This window comes from Argiope bruennichi, chromosome 4, assembly GCF_947563725.1.
Source record: "Argiope bruennichi chromosome 4, qqArgBrue1.1, whole genome shotgun sequence".
NCBI classification, from domain to species: Eukaryota; Metazoa; Arthropoda; class Arachnida; order Araneae; family Araneidae; genus Argiope; species Argiope bruennichi.
The window spans coordinates 51,667,407-51,692,400 of NC_079154.1; the positions used below are offsets into that span (position 1 = coordinate 51,667,407).

Genomic DNA, 24,994 nt, shown 5'->3' on the forward strand with positions numbered 1-24,994 from the left:
CTAGTAGAAATTTTCAAAATTTTAATACTTTTTTTTTCATTTAAATGGTATGAATCACTTTTACAATCGTAAATGATCGTCATCTTGATTTTTTTTAAAAAAAATCCATCAATAAATGGAAGCGTATGCATTCCTAACTTTAACGTAATGCAAAAGAATTATCTTGAGGTATATTTTAGAAACGGTGAAAGATGATGGGTGGTACATTTTAGAAAAAAGAAAACCGAATATTCGAAAGGCTTCGATTAGATTCAATTGAAAAGACTTTTGTATACTGAATATACTCAGAAATCAGACACTGTGGGAAGAAACATATATTCAGGCTCTAATATACTCCGCTTTTCAAAAGGAAGTGTAGAGGACGTTAATGGGCACACAAGCACTGCATGCTGCAGGTGTCAATGACCAAGCGATGGCATAAACAATTAGATACTGCTCATATTTTGTCTTATAATTTATACCATCTAATATAAAAAGGAAAAATTTCCATATAATGTTGATTATTTTGTGTTATTTACATGGGCTTTGCTTTTTAAATAAGTTTTTTTTTTTTTTCATGCATTTGGTAATTTTCTGGTCCTATATCCATCGGACTATTGATAATATAGCGTTTAACATTCATATTTTTCAATCATGATTCTTTGTTAGATTCTATTTATTGCTTATAGGTGTCTTTATTCTTATTAAATTGCACAACGAATTCGTTTTCATTCAGAAAATAACTATCTTCACAAAGGACAGAAGGAAAGAAGATACTTATTTAAAAAGTATTTGGTGCTTTAGGAAAGCACAAATAGTGATTACTATTACCCTCTTCTCATTATATAGTGAAAAGGCTTTTAAAACAAATCACGTACCTTTTCTCAGGAGATATTGACAAAAATTGAAGGTGTAGGAAAACAATGAAATCCTCGCGAGTAGAAGGAAATTTCAATTAAGTCATACTTTTGATCTCCAGACTTAAGACTTTTTTTTAAAAAAACTTTTTCATGTACGAAATACACTAAGAGAAAGTATTGTAATCATCAAAATATTCAAATTCGAGATTTTGACGAATCTCCACGTTTAAGTCCCCCCCCCCTCCTCGAGTTCGAAAAACACATTTTTGGAAATTATGCAGGCCTGTAAACAAAACAACACAAAAATGCTTCGTTTTTTTAGACTTGCATAGTTTATGATCTGTGTACCAAATTTGTAAATTTCTACCAAGTTTTGAAAGAAGTATGTACAGAAAAAATCTCTTTCAATAACTACAGAATGAAGAAAGCTAGATGGATCAAATTTAGTACAAAGATTTGTCATTTAGGGTGTAGATGCATATCAAATTTTTCAAACAAATCCATCAAGAGATTCAGCGTCCTTCGGTCTGCACTTACGTAAGCAGGTAAACGCGATAACTTAAGTATATGAAATTTGGTAACTGATTCTGTGACTACAATTGTAGTTTCATGAAAAATTTTGGTTTTGATTTGTCATAAAAAAAAAGCATCTAGGATACATATTCTAGATGCCATTTTTTTGCATGCCAGAAATTAATCAACAAAAAATCATCAAAGATTGCATGTAATTAGATTATTTCGTAATTATATTACACCAATGGCATGTGGTTAATAATTTATAATATTGTCACGTAGGTACTTTAGGATGGAACTCAATGACAGACACAAGAAGTAGAGCTAAACCAATTTATTAACTCAACTCTAATCTGAGAACACAGTGACTGACAGATCTGCTTTTATACTAACAGGGAAAGTTTGTGACGGATTGTGATGAGCGAGGATAGAACCTGGGACCTTGTGGTTCGCAGCCCAGTAACATGACCACAATACAAAAGTAAAAACAGTTAACAACTACGCTACACGAGCGTAGTTGTTAACTGTTAAAAGTCCAGAACACTTATCTGGTAAATTAAAGAAAGGTCCAGAATCTGCTGGAACATGAAATAAAGGAAAACATAAAATCAAGGAATTAAATATTTACACAAACTATGAATCGCATTGTCTCTAGCGGGATTCGAACTTACGATCTCTTGATTATAAGACCAGTGCTATGACTATTCGGCCTTGGACAGTCGACTGCCTCTTTTCAATGCGGCAATATACAAATACATTTATTAAAGAGTATGCGAGATTCAAAGAGACCACTCCTGCTGGTTATGTAACAGTATTATTGGCTTCCATTTTCATTTAGACCCTGAATCTTTCTAACACTTGTTGGTGAATTATATCATAATCTTAACGTTATTTATTGATTGGAAACATAGCCAAAACTGAACTTGCAACTTCTGGAAGGTACATTCAAATTATCTAATACCTTGGATGTCAAACTAGCAGCATGTAACTAAATATCGTTGCGACACATCTAAAAACAATAGTATATAGCGAAATTTTAATATGTATGAATTTTAAAAAATTCCATAGGTTACTTTTTGTAATTCCTAAATTATATTTAATTATTAATAACGGATCACAAGATTTACTAATGATCGATTACAAGTGGTGTAAAATCGGCGCTCCATTTCACTCAAAAGCAGCAGCGGATATTTCAAATCGATTTATTCCTTCAAGTAAATTGAAGTATTAAAGATCCAATGTTGTTCAAGTTTCAAGGAAACATTAAAAAAAGTTGGGATGCTAAAATTTTAAGAAATTTTGTCAGCTATGATTAAAAACGCTCGAGATTTCATCATGAAATGTTTGGAAGTTCTTATTAGTGTGAATCGACGTAGGAAATAAATCATTATTAGCATTCATCCTGGGTCAGTTTTGAAAGTAGTCAATGTGGACAAGAAATCCTGAAGAAAGAAACATGGCAACTAAGAAAAGATGTCAAGGAAAGAAAATATTAACTTTACTATTGTCCGATTCGTTCTTTTTGACCTATTAATAAAAAAAATTAAGTTTTTGTCTACTTAAGCATTTAAATTTTCATTGTTTGGTCCATACTAGCATTTTCTCTAGCCTAACGTTTAATCTATTTTACAATGATTTGCCCTATAAATAATTTTAATTTTTTGAATAGATACTTTCAGGATTCAAACAACCGCATTCGCAACATACAAGATGCCTACAAAGATTTGTCTCATTCGAAGCTGAAGATACTTCAATAAAAATTCAATTTATCCAAAAATTCGTATTTAGAAAATCTTGATTTTAAAATAAACTCAATAAAAGAAGATAATTTTCATCAACAACAAAAAAATGAGGATGAAATAAATAAAACATAACTAAAAATAAATAAAATTTTGATATGATGAATGAAATCACTTTCAGGAAACAACGCCAGGAGCGAAATTTTCTGGAAGGGATAGGGGTCAATAAAGAACATTAAACAGGTCAGGTAAACGCCATTTGGAATTAAACTGTGCCATCATACGCCATATGACTTTATTTTAAATGCAAAACTGAAGCTCATATTTTTAAACGTGTGTTAATTAATTTCATAGGAAATAAAAGGAAGTATTAGTGCAGTACCCAAAACTTCCATGATTTCCAATCATCAACATTAAATTCATCCCGAGAATATAATCCAATACTCTAGAATAATATGTAACATATATGCACGACAATCGTTATAGGACGTATCATCTGTTTGCTATGATGCTGCGGTTTTTTTCCCCCCTTCTTAAAAATGCTCCCCAAAAGATTCCAAAATTAAACTGGTATTGTCCATTTGATGTGTGTCATGTGAACATGAAATGATTATATATAAAAAGATGCGTTCATCAACTAGAGCGAAATGCTAGAGAGTTTAAGTCAAATGATATAAAGTCCACCATACTAGCTCTGTTTGCAATAAGGCCAGTATAATCCAAGCATATTTTAAGAATCACGTCTGGAAGAGCAATATGCTGGAAAACAGTGCAGATATATGGATTAAATTTAATAAATTGCATGGCAATACTTTAAAATTGATTAATCTATCTTTAATTTCAAAATCTACTCTTAATTATATGACAGCAACAGAGAAAAAAACCCCAACGGAAGTGGTCTTCCTGAAACTTTCTTGTATAAGGTCTAATAAAGGTGCTATCACAGAAAAATACGTCTTGCACGACATTGGCGTGCGAGACGTTTAATTGCTCTAGTTACAAAATATTAACCTTTAGCGTGAATTTAGTATTTTTACTGAATTTATCGTGCCATCCTTAACGACTTTATTGGCGATAAATACCTGGCACTTAGCAATAGGTAACCGAAAATCGAATTTGTGTTCAAGATTCATTTTTCCAACCGATAAGGACAAAAAAATTTGACAGAGAATAACACTTGTAGTCAATGCTTACCAAATTTGATATATATAAGTCATTGCATTTTTGAATTATCGCGTTTACATGTTTCTAAACGTACAGACTGGCAGACGGTGCCCCTTTTTGGATTTGGCACAAATTTTGATAATAGTTTATATTATAGATGTTAAATATGTGTACCGAATGTACCTCGCTTCGTAGCTACCGTATTAACTTATACTCGAGCAGACATACAAAGAGTAACTTATATTCATATCAAAATCAAAGCGAAATTCTCAGAATAGATTTCGTTCTAAATTTGACAGAAATTACAAATTTAGCTGAAAGAGTTTTTGAGTCTGTCACAGACAGACAGACATTCATTTTCCAAAAATATGTTTTTTACTCAGAGAGGTCTAAAACGTAGGGATTCATCAAAATCTCGAATTCGAATTTTGTGACGATCACAATATTTTCTCGATACTTCATATATGAGAAAATAAAGGAAAGATATTTAAATATGCAAATTCAGTAAAGTAAAATAATGGAAAACACTTTTGTAAAATATACTAAAAGAACTCTTTAACTTAAAATAAAGAAAAAAATTTAACAGCAATAAAATCGGTACTATAGAAAAACTTATTCTTCGAATACTGAAGTAATGCAAAAATGGTTTTTGTACAATATATTCGTAGTTATCAAGGAAAAACGCTAACATTTTGATTAATATTAAATTAAAATATTGATAAACCTATTCTAGCGTGGATTTAGTACAAAAGAAATATTTGTATGCCAAATTTGGTAAATCCAATGTTTTGCCTATAGAGCAAACACCATAAACTATTTTTTTTTTTTTTTTTAAATCTTGCAAGTTTTAATTTTCGGATAGTACGGCCGCCAAAAAATATAACCATGTCAAAATGAAATAAAAAAAAACTTTTTTTTTCTCTTAATTTTATTTCAATAATGTGTCTTTTTCAAGAGTAGGCGAAGGAGAAATATATTCATTGCAAAGAATAATTTCAAAATGAATGGGAGAGATATATTCTAGCAGCATTAAAAAATAACTTTAGTTTCTAGCATTGTCAAGAATGAAAGTAGGTTAACGATGAATAAAGAATTTCAGTATCATTGTGATTTGCTTCTGAGCAGGATATTTATATGGGTTCCGGCTCACTGATTAATAAAGATCCACCATTATCAAAACTGAAGATCATTCATATCACGAAAGATCTTCACGAATGAAAATTCTACAATCTCTTCCCCAGTTACAAAGTTTTTTTTTTTTTTTTTTTTTTTTTTTTACTTTCAATCTTTGTTAATTTAAACGGTACACACCAGAAATGTTGAAATATATTTATATAATAATTCATGAAAATTATTGGATAGTAAAAATGTTACGCTATCGTTTCAATAAAATTTTGTGTAGAAACACCTGTCTATATATTTTTAAAAACAAATTTCCCTTAATGAAAATGTGAAAAATTACTGGAAGCATGCAAAATTAATTGACAAAATAAATATCAGGATGACATATGAACTTGCGCAACACATGATATTTTCCCTAAGAAATCATAAACAAATATATATATAATTCATTAACTTGATAAATAAATAATTTGTTGAAAAATGTGCATTTTATACCAGAAAATGTAATTAGTGACCAGATAATCAGAATTTCTGATAGGGAAAATCTAGATATTAGAGGGAGAAAATCAGGAACATAAGAGTGAAAAATCAGATTGACATAAGTATTTTGGGAAGTATGATAATTTTATATTGATAATATTAAAATGGATCTCTGAAATATTTAATTCAAATTCTGAACAAATCCGAGATATTTCAAACCGGGATCAAGAGTCTGGGCAGCAATGATTGGTCAGAGAGAGATCTTCAGTTAAAATAATTCGGCCAATTTAACATCGTTCAGAGAAAATCACAAAAGATTTTTTGTTTTTAAGTATAAAAAGAACAGTGATTGCTTAGATGAACTGATCCTTCACTTCCAGAAAATAAAAACTATCAACTGCATGAACCACGCCAAATAAAGGTTTAATAAAATTAGATTAAAAAAAACTAAAAAAGTACATTGATTACAAACCTAGTTATACGCATCCTGTATACACTATCTATCAATATATATATTAGTTATATATAAAAACACATAATTTCAGCTTCTTTGTAACTCATCCTCGCTAGAAAAATGTCAAAATTCTAGGGAATGTAAATATTACCAAGAATTGATATAAAATCTAAATTTCATTGCATGATTAAATATCCCATGATATATATTTTATTAAATACTCTACATAAATGTCAGATTTAATACAGCATATTTTGACACAAGGAATAAACTGAGAGATGTTGGAAATTTTTCGAGAAAAGTAATGTTATTTAACAAAAAAAAAAAAAAAAACCATCGATAAATATTTAAACTTTATAAAATCAAATGCAACAAAAAATAAAAACACATTATTATAAGAAATCGATGCACAAATTATAATTATTCATCGAAAATGACTACACAATATTTGTTTCAATATACAACACTACAACGACAAGAAGTTCACTTTACTTGTATCCAGTATATAGAAAAAGAAAGAAATGGAACGAAGGGGGAATTCGGTAATGTGATCAGATTTGGCGCCACATCGTCTTTGGCGAATATCAAAAATCTGTGTTTTATAACGACACGTTTTCGCATTCAATCAGCGAATTTTTTTTATTTTGTTTTAAATTGCATATTTTATTTGCAATACATTACAAACATAGGATTTCACATCCGCTAACAAAATTAAAACTCAAAATGGAGCAAAATTTTTATAAAGAAACAATTTAATGAATCATGAGTTTTTCAAACAAAGGGTTACAGAAGTTAAAACAGCGATTAGTCTTAAGTTCAGAAAATATTATTCAGAAAATACAAGTAAAAATACTACTTTCTTACTTGAAACTATTTCAACCAAAACACTTTTTTAATTTAAGACAGGATTTCGAAAAAGGATGCAAGAACAAGAGCAGTTTATAAACCCATTTTATCGAAGAAGCGAACAGGAGACTCGATCGTTTTCTCATAAAAGTAACTTACGCTATTCAACTTCAAAAGCCGAGCATAATCCGAGAACTTCATTGATTCAATTGGAATATCATTCTGAACTTTTGTATTGTATTCGTTGTTACGACACCAAAAATTCTAGGAAATAACTTATGATGAGTTTTACTCAGAAAACAAACCATTATCCACTTAAAAGAAAAGAGGTTTACTAACATTTCCATCGAACTGACAGAACAAACATCCGAGTAAGGCAACTTGATTGCATAACTTATTAAAATGATGACGCTGTCCTTTAATAAAATTAATAACGCAAATCTAAGCTAAAGTAAAATTCCTTCTAAAATTATAAATAACACAAAATCATAAAATTTAAATTATGAATTTCATTTTTTAATCCATTTTTCACAATAAATTTCATCTTTAACATATTGTGAAGTGCAGTTGGTGTTCATAAAATAAAATATATAGCCAACGAAAGAATCTAACAAATATGTGTTATATAAAAAATATTTATAAAATGTCGAAAATGAAATTAAATCAGTAATATTACGATACATAAATTTAAGAAACAGCTTTATTATTTAAATTAGAAATAGAAATAATGTGAAAATGTTCAGTTTGTTTAGAAATCAACGCAGCACATCGAATTAATAAATCAATCATTTTACCAACGCGGCTGAATAACAGAAGTCTGAGCGAAACAATTTTATCCTGATAATGTGTTAAAAACAATTAAAATCTTCCATTTACAAATAAAAATTCTTCATCAACGAAAATCTATTTAAAAATAATTTTCCTATGCCGCTCTTTATTTGAAAATTACTTTTTTCATAAGTAAAAATATTCGAATAAAAAAATTTATTCGTATATTTCAAGCTATCGTCAAAAAAAAATTGTTCGTTACTATGTAAAAACAATTAGCAACTACCGAAGTTCGATTCGCAAATTTTCACAAGAAATTAAGCAAAATTACTAAAAAGAGACAAAAATCTTAATTTTCATAAATGTGATTTACAAAAAAATTTACAACAGGATTGTGAGAAGAGATGCATTGTGGCAGCCGATCAGTTTAGAACACACCTCCCTTTTTGCATGCATCATTATTTTATTTAGAGTCAGAGAAGAAGATTTAAGAAGCCAGCAGGGATCTTGTATTATTTTGACTATATGTTTCTAAAGGATTAATTGATTTGTAACTTTAATGTTCCATTAAAAAATGACATAGAGGATATTAAGATTGGATCACGTAATTCTAAAGTCAAGCGAAATGATGGATCAGACTTCGGACAAAGCATATCTTTTGTTCCAAATTAACACTAAAAACAATGGTAAAACTAACTGCTAGAAACAAATTTTTGTGAAATAGACCAATATACAATATGAATATTCGATAAACTAGACAATACGTATTGCGGTTCAATACTTTATAAACAAAGTTCAAAGGACAACAGTTCCATACAACCAGGAGTTCCAAGTTGTTCAGTTTCTTCAAAAGAAAAATTTAAAAATCATTCTCAAGTATTAAATAAATTTTATTTTCAGAATGGTGAATTAAAAATAGCATAAAAGATTCATCACTTCTTTATCTAAAAATATTTTATTACAGGATTTCTAAAACAGACCTAAAATAAAGTTATAAAAGCAATATTAGGGAAGAAGAAAAGTTTATAGAGTTTACTCCTTGTTTCGGATTCTTCAAACTTTTGGCATTAAAGAACAGAGATTAACCTTTGCTAAAACAATTTACTATAAATAGCAGAATAATTATTTTAAGTCAAGATCTTTTTTATTTGCTTTTATATAGTGCTAAATTTTTGTAAAACACTATATAAAACTTTGTTTATATAGTGTTTAACTTTTTGTAAATTTTTGTAAACAATGGCGAAAATACTATCGTAAGTTTTTTTAAATGATTTTTTTTTCCCAAAATCAGTTGACTAGTTTTGCCATCTACATATAAATATTTTCCAATCAGAAAACATTAAAATTAGCCTTTTTACTGATGATAACAGCTGTTGTTTTACGTAGCAATAAAAAACCAAGCTCTGTAGCAGGAGAAGAAAACGAATATCCTCAAAAAAAAAAAAAAAAAAGTAGAAGAAGAATCGTTAAATCAATGTAATATCGATTTCACATCTCAAATGCCAAGCAATCTTCTCATGGAAAAGAAAATTTCCACATATTCTCAAACCTTGTAGCAAAATCACTTCTTGAAAAAAACTATGCTATTTATCTTGGTGTAATTCTAAAGAAAACATCCCACATTTAAAAAATACATTCAAAAAAAAGAAAGCAACTTTAAAGAAGATCAAAGGAAACCTGGATTCAATTTTGATTACTGGATCTGGAATCGAAATCAGCTAGCTACTCGCATATATAATTCTACCACGACCCTCATTAGCTATACATGGCCGATCTGGATGAAAGTAAATAAATCACGTGAAAGAAATTGAACTCTTTAAAATAAAATAGTCCCCAAATACGTAGCATTTGTAAGAAATCACGACATTCGAAAAGACCTCCAAAGTACAACAGCAAGAATAATCAAAAAGACTCTTCGAATAATACAGAATAATGAAGTGAAATTCGCTATAAAAAAAGACACATATAACGGTAATAGTTCAAGATAAAAAAATATTTATCAATAATTTACATTTTAATCATCTAATGCTCCACTACAGCAATATGATTCTAGACAGAAAAATACCAATCAAGAAATAAGCGCAATGCTATACAAAGCAAATCATATTCAGTTTTTAAAAAAAGAGGGGGGAACCCTCTTTTTTCTCTTCCAAACTTTACTACAATTTTGTGATAAATTTTAAAAGCAATATGGAATTACCAGATTTATTAAGTAACTATACCTAAAAAGCTATTTCTTCTTTAAGAATAGCAACAATGTCTGGAAATGAAGAATTTTAGAGTTCAAAAACTCCATAATTCTATTACGCATTAATAAAAAGCACTGATCGAGCGGAATTGTACAGCCAGTCATTCCAATGAAAATATGATTGGCTTTCTCTGTTGCCATTCAAAATACGCACGTTAACATTGAATAAAAAATCTGAATAATCAGAAACAAGAAAGAATTTCAAATTTGGAGAGAGGGAAAAAAAAAACTGTAAATTGCATTGCTTCTGGAGCACACACAGAAACAAATACGAAATAAACACGAGATCAGTAACTTAACAGATCTCGAAAACCACAAGAATGCGGTGGTAATAATTAAGAAAGGAAATGGTGTGCCAAAACGAAAAATAATTGTGCTATAGTTCTATAGTACAAATAATTTTGCTATAGTCTATAGTATATAGGAGAATTTTGAGATTTCTTAGGTGAATGTCAGAAGAAATCAGGTAAAAAACGATTGACAATAGTTTGTCACTGAATAAAATTGGAGTGATAAAAAAATTCTGCGATATGGATTCCTCAGAAAACGTAACAATAATACAATTTTTGTAAGCAAAAGGTGTCAATGAGACGACTTTTACAGTTATAGTAAAATGTATAGTGCACTCAATATATGTAGTTTCCAGTATGTTATATGTGTAGTTCAATATGCTAGTAGCGATTTTAATCACGGGAATGTGAGCATAGCTGGCATCTACAAAGAGGCCAATCATGATATAATAACTGCAGCCTTGAGAAACTACATTTCATAGCCTACTCAGTCCTGTGTACAACCATTAACGTCGGTTCCACTAACACCACCTTCACACAAAAATTGAATTGCTGCTGGCTGTCCTCATTTAAAAAATCCATGGTAAGTTTTTTTTTTTTTTTTTTTTTTTTTTTTGTCATTTTTGTTTTAATCTACAACTTGCAACCACTGAACGTTTTATATCCGATTTTTTTCGGGAACAAACAGCCATCGGTAAGAAAAAAAAGAAGAAAAAATGTTTTAAGTTCTGCCTCATGGAATCTTTCGTTCGATAGACCAGATTTTTTCATTCAAGCATAAAATACATTTATCGCTTAATAATGAAAAATTACGGCCGCAGAGATCTAGTTACAATCTTGCTTATAAATTCAAGCAAAAAAGGGAAAACAAAAAAACAAAAAAAAATCTTGAAATTAAGTTATATATGAAGAGGAGGGAACACTGACGAAAAACTTGCAAGTCGTAAACGCGTAAATCACAAGACTAACTTTCCTTTTAAATACATGTGGATTGTAGTTAATTATAGACCAAGAATTCGTAAAATAGCTGTTTGGGAGAGGAAAAAACTTAAAGAAGAATGCAATTTTTATATTAATTGACAAGATCGATATAATTGTGCATATTAAAATAAAAGTATTACACAAAATGGAATTATTCTAATGCTAATAGCCTTGTAAAATTTAACATTTCATCAAAAGACTGAAAAGATTCCTCTCCCTTACTAAAAATTTCTTCATAGCATGCATTTATTATTAATTTATTTCTTGCCTGGTAGATAAAATGCGTCCCTCAAATTTCAGTATACTGCTTCCAAAATTTATATACAATCTTTTTGCAAATGGGCCAAGACTTTTCAGTCAAGCTTGCAACTACCCTTTACTTTAATGAAGGATATGAAGGATTTTATGCCACTTCGCATTTCTTACCCAATCAATGATTGCAAGTGAAGACACGAGGTAAAGCAGAGAGTAGGAACAATAAATATTTGTTTTTACAATGTTAACAGAAATACTTGTCCAACAAATTAAAAAGTCAGCAATCTAACAAAAATAGACATCGGCAGATATCTGGGAATGCACTTAGCATCGTAATTACTATACCGCCTGACAGGGCTGGCCTTCTGGGAGGTGCGGCGGATGCTATGCACCGGGGTCGCGGGATTGAGGGGTCCCAAAATGATCAAGAATTAAAATAATATTCTGAACTATAATAGCGGAATGGAAAGAAGAGAAGAAACTTTAAAAATGACGGGTTTGAAAATATACGGATATATTATTGTCTAATGCAAGTATGCAATATATTACAAACTTAAGGCAATAATTTATCGTCATTTAACTTCTTATTAAGTAAGATTTCATACAGTGTTTGAAAATTCATGCTATAAAACATTTAATATTGTTAGATCTTATCATGGTCACGGCCTTTTGGGTGTCAAAAAAAAAAAAATAGTAGGAAAAAAAAAAGAAAGAAACGCTAAACTTCAAGAAGTCACAAGAAGATATATTTTCTTATTTACAAATTAATTTTGGCAATGAAAATGCTTCGACCTCAGAAGTTACAATTCGAGCTACAACTGGAGAAGAAAGTTCCGCATAAACTACACTAACTTGTAAAGAAAACGCAGAAACGTGAAATTCGTTGAAGAACTATATATTTATACGAATATGATCGAATCAGAAAATAATCATGAAAATGACGATAACATATTTCATAAAGTGAATATAAATGATCCATATTTATAGCCAAGTATTATTATAAAGAATAAGTTTAGAATAAAACCTGACCTGTATAACACAAAGGATGTTTTGGAAAAAATCATAGAGTTGAAAATCCTGAAGATGGATAATTTTCCACTGCGTTTTATTTTTTGGAAATGCCAAATGATGAAACCCAGGTTCGCAGCTAGTTAATGTATCTAAAATCACAAGACTCGGCTTTTGTTTTTATTGTATACTATTTTCGAAAATGAACGATCTACACGATTGGAAATGAACAATCTACACGATTTATAAGGGATTATAATAACTGCAGATAGCTGTCAAATGTAATTCAAGATCATGAGCGTTCGTTCCATTGGATAATTTAATTCGTTTATTGATTGAAAACAATTATTAAAACGACTAAAAATTTATATTCGACTATTGATAAAACAAATCAAGTTACTATGAATAAAGAAACGGGATGACTTAACTATTTCAAAGAATGTGATTGATTCTAATTTGAGCATGTAATAATCTTCCACTTCTAGGAATCAAAGAAATAATAGGAAGCCTTAATAATGGAAATTATTTAAGTTCAATTGAATTATTAAATAAACACGATTCTGTGCCAATGAATCATATAAACAAAATAAAAAATTCAAAAATTAGAATTGTGCATCATTTAACACATAGATCACAAGAACAAATTATTTTTGCGTTAGGGAATGAAATCTTTAATAAAATTAAATAGGCATAAAAGCATCCATGTACTATAGTATCTAAATGTACTCCTGATACTTCCCATAAGGAACAAATTTCAGTCATTATTAGGTATACAAATTTTGAAGAAAAAGATTAACTATCAATGAGTCATTTACAGGGTTTATAGAAATAGCAGATGTAACCGGAGAAGGACTAGAAAAATTCTATTGAAAAGATTAAGTAAGCTTGATTTAGATATTATGAATTGTAGAGACCAGGCACATGACAACGGTAACAACGTGAAAGGAAAATATAAGGTGTACAATCTCGAATAATTGCTCTGAACCCTAATACAATTTATATGCTTTCCCAATTACATTCTTTTAATTTATTAATTTGTGATGCCACTTCCAGAAATGCATATTACAATTTTTTTGGATATTGTAATGTTTACATTGCTTATTTTCTGCAACTACAAAAAGTGGAGAAATTCTACAAAAATATTAATTACTCTTAAATAGTGATATGACATTTAAATAGTTATATATATATCATATCGGTAAAAACAGTGTATACACAGTTTGAACAAATTTGTAATGTCCTAAAAGACTTTATTGATGCAAATACCACTTCCGAAGCTAAAAGTCTGTGGGATTTTCAATACCAGAAGTGCCATCGACTTTCTTTTAATTGTATGGGTTCCAATATTGGAAATAAATATATGGGATATATTTATCGATATTGTCTAATATCGATAAATTATTTCGATCAAAAGCAATTGTTCTTGGTTGATTTAATTTTAGTCGATAAAATTAAAACTGAAATCCAAAATTTAATACATTTTTAGAAGAAGCGACAGTGATAATGTGTAATTTGAATAGTTCAGAACCTTTTTCTGAAAAAGATTATATCCTGAAATAGCAAATTAAGCCCACTAGAGGAATTGAGATGTTATTTTTTAACAGTATAATTGATACTGTTATTGCACAAATAAAAGACAGATTAAAGAGTTTTTCAAATTAATTAACATATTTCTAAATTAATTATTTCAGTCATCAGAGTTCTGAGCACGCTTTCAGAAAATTAAAAATTGATAAAGAATTATCTTCCGTCAAGCATTGTGTACAGAAGGCTTAAATGCACTTGCTATATTAAGCATCGAAAAGGAAACTGAAAAAAAGAGTTGTAATCTGAAAAAATTAAATTTTCCGAAATAATTAATAGCAAAAATAAACTTGCAATAGTAATATATGTTCGTGTTTGTTCTCTCTCTCTCTCTCTTTTTTTTTTTTACTTTACAAAAAATTTAGGGCTCCAAATAGTTTCTTGTGCCCAGGCCCCTTTATAGAGAAAGCCGTCCCTGCCGCCTGATGAGCTTTATGAAGTAAGATATACAGAAGATTCGAGGTCTTTATAATGGGTTCAACAGTTGATATTCCCTGTAGCTGGTAGACAGAGTACGCATACTGCCAGCTTGGAAAATGATATTGGAACTGCTTGGTCATGAGATTCCGGATGTAGGCATCCACCGCTCTCTGTAGTTGTGCTGTATCTAGCGCTGCCTGATCCTAACACACTATACATATGATAGAATTTAAGCGCGTACATGCAGATATTCACTACACCGTAAAGGCGTTCGCAGACGCCTGATTTCCATAAAGAAATTATAGATTATCAGCCACTTCATGGCAAGGCGAGAAGTGTCTCAGTGAGATACGAAAGAACCACCACAAGGATCTGGGTTTGAATTGTTTGGGTTTTTTAGCAATGGTTTATCAAAAAAATATCTACATGATCAGATGGTCATTCTAAATCGTACCGTGGCTTAATCCGGCAGATAATACCTTTGCTCTTCAATAAGTGTACTCATTTGAGATAGCTAAAAAACCATAATGGTATTTTGGTCAATGAATGCAAAGTTCAATAAGCCAAATAAGCCATTACAAAAAAAAAAAAAAAAAAAAAAAAATCCTTTTTTTCCTCCTTCCCAGCACCCCTTTTTTATTTGAATTTTCAAACAAAAGCAGCTATTTTAAGCATTTAGTGCATAGCAGAAAAACCGGTAAAAGCACATACGAAATAGCACCCCGAGTTCCAGTAGGATGAAGTAGAGAGGAGGGTTATGTTCGTCTCAAGAAATGGACATTTTCATTAATATTTTCTTCGCTTCAATCTTCGAACAAATGGTAACATCTCCTGTGAAGAAAAAAGTAATACATTGTACTGTGTTACAAAATGTCCTCTGGTAATCTCTTGGCACTTCCAAACTCTTACACTACAAAATAAGCTACAGCGATTGAAAAGCACGCTCACTAATAATTTGTCAAGAACCAAATTTCAATTTTTTAATGCACTTTACATGCGATGAAAATAAACTTGAAGAAAAGCGTTATTGAACAAAAATCTTTTTGAAATGACACACAAATGTGGTAACTTTTAAACTCTACTCGCCCCCCTCTTATTTTATTGTATTTTTTGTTGTTGTTGTTGTTTTTGAGTTATTTTCACTGGTTTTATGTTTAGAATTTTCATAATTAAGCTTATCTCTGTTATATAATTTATCCTTTAAAAAATAATAAAACTCTCCCCTTCATCCATCTAAATCGAAGAACAGTGAACCATCTGGCTCCAAAAAAGAAGATGCAGGTGGTTTAGTGTAATATAAGTTAATCAACTGTCACCCTTTCTGCCATATACATCCAGCAGCTTATTGACGTCATTATTATCAATTTCTAAATTCTGGTTCCTGACGCTTTTTTTTTCTTCCTTTTTTTTATTACAGGAACAATTTGATCATTTCTGACATAGATTGATCAATGTTTCTTGCGGAAAATTCTCCAAGCGGAAGAGGGAAAATAAGGAGTGGAGTAACTTCTGAGTTTGTATACGAAGAGGTATACTGGACAAAACAAAAAGTGATAGAGTTAAAAAAAAAAGGGGGGGGGGAGAAGCGGGAAAGTAAAAAAGAAATGCCCAATTAAATTCAACGATTTTAGACTAATGATACTTGCAATCATTTAAATAAATCAGAATTTTAAATCAGATTTAACCATTTCACTGAATTTGCCCGTATCCGGAACATGCATTAAATTATCTTATTTGAAAGCTTATAAACTAAAATTATACCTATCACAAATGTATGGACATAAATATCTCTAGTGTTCTTGAACTACACCCCTCCCCTCCCCCTCCCCCCAAAAAAACTGTTTTACTACTGTCAACTATTTAGACAGTAGAAAACAAAACAGTTTAATTATGCAATCATTACATCTTAAAAATGGAATTACTTATTTCATTATTTCAATGAAATACTCAATCTCTTAAAATAAAAGCATACAATAATTCTGATGTGCATAGACATTAAAGTAATGCTATTGATTCAACGATTTCTAAAATCTAAGTCTCAGCAATGATAACAATCTCTACGATTACACATTTCTTTCTTCAAATTATTAATATTTTTAAAATCAATTATAAATATTTTTTATTATTATTTTACACTCATTGTTCCTCTATCCTGGAATCAAGATTTTTCCAAAATTACTACAAATTACAAATGAAAACATCCGATACCAAAGGCACACTGCCATATTATTCAGATTATACATCATACTGAATGTCGATAATATATTTGATTATCTGATAATTTCACACCAAGATTCTAGCCACACAATACCGCAGAAAAATAACAAAGTAAGTATTAATCATTGTTCTCTAATACAAATCATGAATGAGGAAAGTGGCAAAACTAGTTCAATTTTTAGAAATGACAATCCGGAAAACGGCTATTACATATTCCTCCCCATCAATAGAAAATGCAAATACTGACACACTGCGACATATCGCACAAAAGGAAATATCACACTGTGAAGGTGCATTCAAATCTAAAAGGCCGTTGATCCCTACATAAAACTTATTATAAAAACTGTAATATAAGATTTCACATATCTATAAATAATAAAAATGAAAGTGTATATGTATGTAAGTCCTGATATTTTACAAGTACACCGTACACCTAACGCTACTAAATTTGGCACATATTAATTTTAAAGGATGGAAATAAACACAGTGCAGATGATTTTCATTGATAAGTTCTGCAAATATTATCACACAAAGATGAATTTTGTCCCATTTTCAAATTTTAAACTATATTTTCAAAGACATTAATTTAGTTAAATTTTTATCTTAATTTTAACAATTTTTCAAAAAAAAAAAATTATCTATATTGTTGCAAAGAAAACTAAACATTTGCCAGTTTCCTCAAATATTAAACCTTGTGATTTTCTTCTATTGTTGGAAGCTATAGAAGAACGATTTCGTTTATTACCTGCACAGTTTCCATACAAATAAGAAGATTCAGAGCATCAAAAGATGACATGCAATCAATCGACGGATTACTTGAAGAAACCTTTTTTTTTTTTTTTTAAATGTCATTATGAAGCCATGGAAGTACACTCCATTAAGAATGTTCACGCACATAATAAACGGAACAAGTGTTAGATTATCAAAACAACATAGTTTTAATGTCTTTGAAAATTCGATGTTTAAAATATTTCAGTGAGAGAATAAAAAAACATTAAATTAGGTATAAGAGAATTTTAACTAAACACAACCAATATTTGGGTGAATCACTTGGTGACTACAGACGATTAGACTTAAATGAATAAGTTCCAAAACAACCATGTTGATATCTCTACAGAAAAACATTAAGAGCATTTCTGAGTGAAAATTAGTCAATTTCTAAACTATGAAACTGTTAACCGTAAACCTTTCTTTCAAATATTCCAAATGCTTAGTTCATCAAATTTTTTCTAAAGATTTAGCTTAGGTTTCAATTAAAAACAAATTCTCTAATGAATATTAACAGTTAAAAAACATAGATAAAAATTAATCTTACTAATGAATAATTATTGGATGCAAAATGAATTATCAACGCATTATCAAACAACTGCAATAGTGCAAAGGGTTCAACGAGAACTCGCTGGAGATCAAAATTCTAAAGAGAGAACTCATTCAACTACTGGCTTTTCTGGATTCGACTACTTACCGACTCCGTTTTTAGAGCTCTTGTGTCAAGGGATCAAATTTGACAAAAAAAAAAAAAAAAAAAAAAAAAAAAAAAAACACCTCCGAATTTCTCATTTTACTTAAGTCATCGCCAAGATTCTCGAATATTCTAAGCCCTGAATTTCTTTCCCATTTCAGCAAGATTGTGGAAATGTAAGTGACATGTACAAAAATACATTTTAGGTATTTAATGATAAAAAGTAAGGAATATGTGAGCAGAGAGATTAACGTGTTTAAAACGATTTTAAAAATAATTGTAATACCAAACGGAAGGTTAAGTACAGTAAATTTAGCTAAACAAATCACCTTAGATATACAGGGAATTGGGTAATTCCATGTCAAAGATGATACAAACAATATTTCATTCTTAGAGGTAATGAGAGTAAAAATAAAATTACAAAATCCGCAACACCTAAAACAACGTTTCAGGTTTGGTTTGTTTCCTTTATTTTATTTTTTAAATATACTCTTCACTATAAAGCAACAATAATGTGCGCACACACACACAAAAAAATATGTATTGAAAGTCATTCCAATACGAATGAGATAAAATCCAATAATTAAAACAATGTAAGGTATTGTTATAAATATACTTCCAAGTATTTTAAAAGATTTATTAAAATTAAAGAAAGAAAAACATACAGAAATAAAAATGGTATCACTGAAAAGATTATTTTTTTGAATTTCAAAATGGTGTAAAAATGGTTTCTGTTGAATAATATGCAACAAAGGTATTGAGAAAAAATTTAAAAAATTTGTATTAACTTTTATTTAAAGTTATGAAAAGCCATTTTTAGAGAAAATCTACGATGAACCAAATTTGGTGTATGGGTCATTTTCAAAATTCGGTGCCATTTGTTGTCCATGTGAAACACATTTTTTTTACAAGATGTTATAAAGTTTAAATGATTTTTCTTTTTACCATGCTTTTTAGCAGGCAATTTCCAGTGGAGAAACAATAAAATTAAAATAATTCATCTGATTTTTTATTTTTTTTTCTAATAAAGAAGTTGAGAGAAACAAAAATTCAGCTGTCCAAATCATAAAACTCAAAATGTTTTTTGCTGCATTACTTTCCAAAAATTAAAATTTTTATTCTGACATATTTTTTTATTGTGAAATATACTTTTAATTATGTTATAAAGAAGGTTTTAATAACCTTTTAAGAAGAATAGATGATTTTTACCAATTAAATACAGCTGTCCAGACATTAAGTCATGTCTGTTACCATACAATATTTTCAACATTTTAAGCAACAAGATTGAAATTTTGAAATGACAACACTTGTATACCAGTGAAACATGTTCTAATAAAGAAATGCAAGCAGCCATCTTAAATGTTTGATGTTTGATTGAAGAAGCTGAACCCTTTTTGTGTTAAGTATTTTTATTGCATGTCATGTCTGTTACCTTAATATTTTGTATAAAATATATTTATTTATTAATTTATTCAACTGATTAATTTAGATTTTTAGGTTTTTAATTTTAATTAAAATTTATTTTCATGTTTTTATGGAATTATTTAGTTTCCTTAATTTTTGTACTTTGAAATGTCATGTCTGTTACTGGTCATTTCTGTTACTCTATATAATAACAGACATGACAATCTTGGTAACAGACTTGACATGTTTCAAGATTTGAAATATGGTTCAATTTTTGGGTTTGTTTTGTTTAAATTTTAGATGATATTTTAGGAAGAATTTTTTAAGGGTGGGGGGGGGAGGGAATAAATGTACGTTCTTACTTTTTAAAAGCGCATGTTTTTCATTTTTTCTCTTTTCTTCTTTGTTTTTTATTATCACATTGTATTTACTGAATTGATTAATGTTTGCAATGTTATCAAATCATTTGCTTTATTAAACTTTATTTCTGAAAATTACGTGTGCAAACATGCTACCGAAGTGCAGGCGTTTCATTTCGGAGAAAGCAGGCAACTCTGCATACTGGCATTTTATATCTAAGAAACCAGCATGAACCAATTTCGTTCTGCACAATTTCCGAATGTTACGACCATGGTCCTGCAGCAATTTGGGTTCACCTTCAGCCAATATTCAATGAGCTTAAGAGAATTTCCCCTGAAGTTGAAATTATCCACTTTTTTTCTGATGGCCCTACCACGCAATATCGGCAGAAGAAAAATTTCTTCCTTTTGAATGAGCATATAGCAAATAATGGTTATAAGTATGGATCATGGTCTTTTTTTGAGGCTGGTCACGGCAAAGGTGCTGCTGATGGAATAGGGGTAGCCATTAAGAGAGCTGCTGACAAAATAGTTGCACAGGGGACAGATATACCCGATGCAAAAACTCTGTTTAATGTTTTAATAAATAAAACAAACATTCAGCTTCATTATATCTGTGAAACAGATGTAGAAATGTTTAAAAAAATAATTCCATCTGATATTCCGGTTTTAAAAGGAACGATGAGCGTACATCAAATTTTTTCTTTTGGGAATGACTGAATGTTTTTTAGGGATTTAAGCTGTTTCTGCAGACAGAAAAATGTCTGACTGTTTTACAGTTAATGTATTTGCATTAAAAGAAAATGAACAAGAAAGCACAGCCATGACAATAAATAACGCAGAAAATAATTGTAAATCTTTTTCTTCTCCTTTATCCAACAATTTTCAACAAGATATTCAAGAAGGAAGCTTCGTACTTGTAAAATTGGAGGGTAAACGATCGATAAAATATTTCGTTTCAGAAATAATCGACATCCAGGACAACAATTTTACAGTTCAGTATTTAAAAAAAGTCAGGAATCATGCAAAGTTCTTTTGAGAGGATGATAAAGAATATAATATTGAAGCAGAGGATATTGTAATGAAACTTCCAAATCCAAATCTAACTGGATGCTCTTTTCACCAATTATAATATTTGATGTGGATCTCTCCAAATATGATGTTGAATAAATAGCATTGTAACTCAAGAAAATACTAAAAAATAAAATGTGTACACATGTTCCAATTCTGTATCTGTGAATTTCAAATAATATATACATATATTTTTTTTTAATTTTATAGTAAAAAGTTATGTACTAAAAGAGAAACACATTTTAGCTTAATTCTATCTTTCAAGCTTTACATCAAAATTTGGCTCCTGAATTTATGTCATGTCTGTTACTCAGTGTCACGTCTGTTACTTTGTGTCATGTCTGTTACCATTTCAAAATTTTCCTTAAAAAGTTTAAATTGACATAATATTGCTACAATTAGAGTTACATATTAATTGACTCTGCCTAGTATATATAAGAATGACAGACATTTTGCATTAATTGTTTTTATAGTATTTTATATTAAAAAAATCCTTGTAAGAATTCTATATTAGTAACAGACATGACAAACGAAAGTATAAAAATACCATAAGAAATATTTTTTTATTCGAAAGTCTTTATTATATGGGTAAAATGACTCTATACTTATATTAAATATAGCTTTACATTATTGTACACTGAACTTAAATACTAAAATTACAAGAAAAATGTCCGGTAACAGACATGACAATTTTCATCATATCTAACCAAAAAAACATCAATTAAAAATATATAAAAGAAAAAAATGTATCAAAAATATTCAAGTAATATACAGAAATAATGTCTGTTTAATAATATAAAAAAAATTTACTAATTAAAATTTTTTTTATTTTTGTCTTTTCAATTTCCAAATGGCACTGAATTTTGAAAATGACCCGTATAGTTACTTTGGATTTGGTTCTAGTGTCTCTATATCAAAAGGTTTGTCCTGTAAAGCGCTTTGAACGTTCTATTCCTGATGCAGGTTACATGAGAAAATTTGCGGATAATATGCCATCCTATAAACATTATGAAATATATCGTCGAAGATCGCATGGTAATACAAAAAACATGCTGCCAGATTACAAAAAGTAACTGCATGAATACTTGGCTACAATTCAAAAATTTCTTCCATGTAGAGGATAACTTTAATCAGTTTGAATCTTTGCAGTTTTAACAAATATACTTTCGACGCTAATTTGTTGCTACCTATAATTTTTAAAATATTTTACTCCTGCGATATATAGATTTATTGATTTAAGCAACCAAATTTTGAACAAAACGTTTTATTTTAATAACAAACTATCGGAATACCCAAATGCTGAAATCAAGAAAGTTTCGCCATTAAAATTAGATAGTTAGTGGAGCATAAAAGCACTGTTATCATTCAAAGGGTGATAAAAATAACAAGTCAATTCTGCGCATTGAGAAATGTAGAGAGATAACGCAAAGGACTTCCTCATTGGAGGAGGACTTTTATCAGAAAACCCTTGTTTAAAAACACAAGAGGACAGTGTTTACTTAAAATATATATATATGTGAATTGGAGGGCTCCAGAAGTTGCGATATAAATTGATGAACAAGATGATTAAAGGACTGCGAGTCACTGGACAAGAGAGTTTACATTGAAAAGAAGACTTTTAAGGGTTTTTTTGAGGTGGCGATCGTTGAAAAATTTATCAGGCAAATAAATCTTCAAACACTTTGCACTTTCCATTCCATAAGAAGATTACGATAGATTTTTTTTTTTCTCTAATACATTAAAAAAATTGCTTATCAGAGTTTTTTATTGATGGTGATATTATTACTTTTCGATAAAATTGCTATGAATGAATTTTTTATAAGCGAGTCGAATATATATTAGTTTATTTTTTTATTTCTTGATGCATTGTTTTCACTTTCTTATCTATGAATTGCACAAAAGAAAAAAACACTGTAATCGCTAAAGAATTTAAACTCGAGAATTTTAAGAATCTCCACGTTTCAGATCTGCCTGAATCCGAAAAATTTATTTTTGAAATTATGTCTGTCAGTCTTTGAACAATATAATTCAAAAACGCTTTGAGTTAGACGGATAAAATTTGGTATATGGTCTTTGTAGAAAATATGTACATTTCACTCAAATTTTGAACAAAATCCATTCAAAGGAAGCATGCCTTCTGTCCATTCCAGAGCATATAAACGTTAATTACAAAACACAAAGCGCTAGCTTTGGTGTACAGTTTTAGCATCCAAAGTGTAGATCCGTCCGTATCAAAATTTGAACTAATTCGTCAACGGCTAAGCTGTCCATCAATGAATACGTATAAACGCAAATGTATTGTCTAAAAAATGCAATGATTCAGTTAAATGCAATTTGGTATGTGATCTTATTGATAAATCTTTCAGAAGATAAAAGGCCTTCAAAATGGTTATTTCATTTTCTTCCCTAAACTACAAAGCACCAAACGCTCATCTACGGGACTTACAAAATAAAAATATGGAAACAGAGCTTTCCCAGCCTTGATCAAAATCCACAATTTTGATACTCGGGGGATTGTGATAAAACTTTTATTAGAGTATGCGGGAAAAGTTCGTGGAGATCACGATGATTTTCTATTCCAGAAAAATCAGCGTTAACAAAAAACAAGCATTTAATTTTAAGTATTCTGATGGTTACAGCTAGAGTACCATTTAAACTTAATTTAAAAACTTTTTTTTAAAAAAAAATTGTTTTGAATATGCGAATAAATTAAACAGAAATCGTTCGTTCTTCAATTACAAATCTTCTCTTAAAGAAATCAAATAACTGCTCACGTGACAAGCGTCAAACATACCACAATTTAATATTGTAATCCAATGCGCATCTTGTAAAATGACGTGAAATCACAATGCAGTTAAAAGATAGATGACTTGCAGAATTATGTTTGTCGTATGGTTTTGATATCAAGCGAATTATTTTCCATTAAATCATATCCACATTGGAAAACTATAATGATACAGATTTGCCCATAAGCGACATTAATATAAAATCCTTCAGAGAATTTTATTTAATTTTTTACCCATTCTCAGTTCAGAGATAATTCATACACCTAGTTTGGCATTCTTCTTCACTTTGACATTTCCTACATACTTATATTACCATAACTCAGCATCATTATCATTTTGTGACAGGAAGCATATTTACTAATCATAAAAAATTTCGAAAACAGAAGTGCTTCTGCATAATTTCAATGAAAAAATGGAAGGCTTAAAAACCAACTATCACTATAAAATTACATATATTGACTTCAATGAATAAAATCCTTCGAAATAATTTAATAAACTGATAAAATGAACGATGATTTGAGATATTTTTCTTTGTTTGTTCACTTGTTTCTTCTCAGTTATAAAGTGGACAAAGGGTTGACAACAAAGCTTTAAATATATATTAGCACTTTTTAAAAAAATAACGAAAAAAATGTTATAAAAATCAATATAAAAAAAAGAACGTTTTCGAGCATAAATAAGGACAGCTATTAATTCTACGTCACGAATTTTTTTTAATTTTATTTTTTTTACATTTGATTACTATTTGGACAAAATATGAAGTTAAAACTTGCTATAGAATAGATATGTTCAATTAATAACATCTATAGAAGAGGTTGACTCTTATAAATAAGAATCAAAATATCATTGAGTAGCACGATTTAGAGTTAACAATACTATTGTATTTCGCACCAATAACAGAAAAGTAAAAACTGATGTTTCTAAGAATTGACTGATGTGGAATCATAAAATGCCAATGTTTTGCAGAATGGGGGAAAAAAAATG

The 24,994-nt window shown here is 29.5% G+C and overlaps 1 protein-coding gene across 2 annotated transcripts in view; it reads right to left on the minus strand.

Moving 5' to 3' along the window:
* The window catches only part of LOC129965730 (alpha-protein kinase 1-like), a 63,077-nt gene that overhangs the window by 30,386 nt on the left and 7,697 nt on the right, over positions 1–24,994 (minus strand). The window contains exon 1 of one of the 2 annotated variants that reach the window (XM_056079858.1): positions 15,423–15,543. The exons of the other annotated variant lie outside the window; for it this stretch is intronic. The gene's annotated coding sequence lies outside the window, so the exon portion shown is untranslated. Of the gene's footprint in view, positions 1–15,422; positions 15,544–24,994 lie in introns of those variants that run through there. 2 annotated transcript variants of the gene reach the window in all.